The sequence below is a fragment of the Formica exsecta genome, unplaced genomic scaffold, assembly GCF_003651465.1.
Source record: "Formica exsecta isolate Colony F162 unplaced genomic scaffold, ASM365146v1 scaffold122, whole genome shotgun sequence".
NCBI lineage: Eukaryota > Metazoa > Arthropoda > Insecta > Hymenoptera > Formicidae > Formica > Formica exsecta.
Window position 1 is genome coordinate 1048802 of NW_021848556.1, and position 3064 is coordinate 1051865.

Here is a 3064-nt window from a genome sequence, read left to right on the forward strand (position 1 = left end):
GGGGGGGTAAATCCGGGATTGTGGGATCGTAAGACTGCGTAGTATCGCGCGCCGATCGAGATAGATAAAGTGAATTTCTCCGAAGTTGGAGAGCACGGCGAGGCGAATGGGGGGATAGCGGAGAAGCGAAGGCGAGGGTGAGGGGAGCAGCAGAGGAGGGATAAGGGTAGGGCGGCGATCGAGGTTCGAACACGTAACCGCCGTGTTATCTATTAGCTCTCCGCGTGATAAACGATTCGCTTCCTTCCACGCGAACTTCGCACGTAAATCGCCTGGAAAAGGATAAGCTCCGCCACCCGGTATGCCCTCGTCCTGACCCCGCAATGTCGATTTTCCGATCTGCTTTTTTAAACGCCGTGCTCTTTTTGGAGCCACGCCGCATCGAATCTCACTCTGCGCTCTGTGTTCTCTTTCTCTCTTTCTCCGAAGTTTATCCACATAGAGTAGAAACGATGTGTCATCTATGTTTCTTCTAACAGAATTTATGTCACTATAGAGAGATGCAAGATAAAAAAAGAAAAATGTTACATTCGTTGAATAATATGATCTTATATTTTTTATTAATATTCATATCTTTAATTATTGTAATTTATAAACGTCATTTTTTGACACATTACATCTGATTCTTTAATTAATACATTTTTTAAATTTCTTTTCTTTGAGATACATTACCATTAATGTTTTCTACTCTTTTTAAGCATTTATTCACGTTTTAAAACATTGGTTGATTAAAATAACTTCACGAATATTTCGGAATATATTTCATTTCTGTAACATGAATTGAGTGAGAACCACGAATTATAACGCGCTAGTCACATATGGTAGTTCTGGCGAGCATGTGTCGTGTCAAATTTATTTTCGCACAACATTCCGCAAGGTTCGTTAGAGTGGGAAAGCGGGAGTGAAATTCCTGAATTCCCCCGCAGAAAGAGAGAAAGAGAAAGTTGGATGGTTCTTTGAGCTTTTGCTTCAAAGAGGATCAGAAGTACGCGACTAGATGATGTCACGATGCGGGTAATCCACTTCCGGCCTCATTTAATAAATCGACTGTCCAGCCAAAGGAACGAGTTCCAGAAGAGCCAGGCAATAAATATATCCGTTTATAGGCGTCTGGAGGAGTTTCGCGAGTCATCGGAAACTCGGGAACTCCCGACCAAGTCCAATGAAATAGGACTTACAGAGTTCGTCCCCGAGGAGACGTATGTATGTCGCTGTCTTCGTCGAGGGAACCGAAAGAAAGGGAGGGAAGGAGAGGAAGACGGACGAAAACGCGTAGAAGGAGAAAGCTGATGATGCCTTCAGGTTTATTAACCACCGTAAGGTTCGCGCGTCGTATTCATATCCTACGTTAGTGCTTCGTAATTTTCCGATATTACTCTGTATCTGTCGCTCATTTTAGAACTCGCCCGCGTTATCGTCTACTTAGGTATGTAAGTTGCTCTTCATCTTCCCGCAATATTTGGCAAGTAATATTTGCGATACTAATCGAGAGACGAGTCGCGGTTGGGAAATCGAGATGTATTCAATTAACGAGATGTGTGTATACATAAATATCATTAGAGATAAATAGATCTTCCATTTTGTATGATGGAAGGGTCGTTTCCTTATTAAATGTGAAAGTCTTTAAAGTGCCTCTTCCGGCACAACCGCATCCGTCCGACTGTAGCTTGTTAATAGAAACTTCCAAGTGTCTCGTACAATATTCATTTTTGCGGCCGATTGGTAAAGCAGCTTTCGTTAAAGCTTAGTTCCGTGCGCGCTCTCCGTTTATAGCGATAAATCTTTTATCACACTGCGGTATTTGGAGAATCCTTATATATATATATACATATGTTCGTGGAGAAACGGAAAACAACATCAATTATTTAAGTTTGAACTTGGTTCTCCGGTAGGATATTATATGGAATATATGGAGGATAGGATAGAAAGACACGCGCATGTGCGGCATAAAATAGAAATGAATTAAATAAATATTTAATTTTTCGAAAAGATTAAGAAAAAAATATACAATACGATTACTAATATATAATTATTTTAACGACATACGGATGCGTTATATATCGCTGTAAAAAAATAGATTCATTTATCTCGTCAAAATCACTCTCTGGCGAGGAATCGTTTATTTTTTGATTATCTCTCCAATTACCTACCGAACTTACAAGGATCATCACACCCCACTATCCTCCGCGCGGCAGATTTGAGAGGATCATGGATCAGATTCGAGGGTTCGAATTCTTCATTTAGACAGGGGTTTGAACCGATAAAAGGGTCACCGAATGCTCCTTAAGACTTGTGCTTTACTGTACGTCGCAAGCCCTCTCCCTCTTCTGTTACGCGGAAGGTATTTATCATCCGTGGAAGATAAAAGTTACTTTGCACCGGGCACCCTCTTCGCACCATGTTGGCATTGTTCGCCCTTTGAACACTTTAGCTCCGACTTCGAGCACAGCATTCTTCACAGCCGTAAAATCAACTTTCTACTCTTCCAACCTGGCACGAGAGACATCTTTTTTGCCCGACGAAAAGTGCAACGTAACATTATCATGTTTCGAAAAAAATATGAAACTTGTAACGAAAATTTTGCGCAAGTATTCCACAAAACTTTCTTAACAAAAGTTAATCCGAATGAATTTATATTATGAAGAAAACGATTAAAAAGAAAAATCAAATTCTCTGTTATTGACTTGCTTGAGAATTTCAATCGTTTTGATTCAGTTGGTCGTCGTTAAGGATACTTGGCACAGACAAGCATCCCAATCTGGTTTCCTCCGTTCTGCCTCGATTCCTCTGGCATTCACTCTCGTCAGGCGCGAAGTGTGCCCCAAAAAGATAACCGTACACATTCAGTTTCTGGTTACTATAGTCATGTGCAAACGGAGCTACCTCGACATTATAACTCTGTCAGATAAGAAGACAATGATAATGAGAAAGAGAGAGAGAGAGAGAGAGAGAAAGAGACAAGCTTATATAAAGACTTTTATAAAAAGATATATATATATATATATATATATATTATTGAAAAGGATGCAAAAGGAAAAATTATCTCTCTACGGCAAATCATCGT

The 3064-nt window shown here is 40.2% G+C and overlaps 1 protein-coding gene across 1 annotated transcript in view; it reads left to right on the forward strand.

Annotated features, from left to right (window-relative positions):
* LOC115244628 (polypyrimidine tract-binding protein 1) overlaps nucleotides 1-3064 on the forward strand; it is a 251276-nt gene that overhangs the window by 97936 nt on the left and 150276 nt on the right.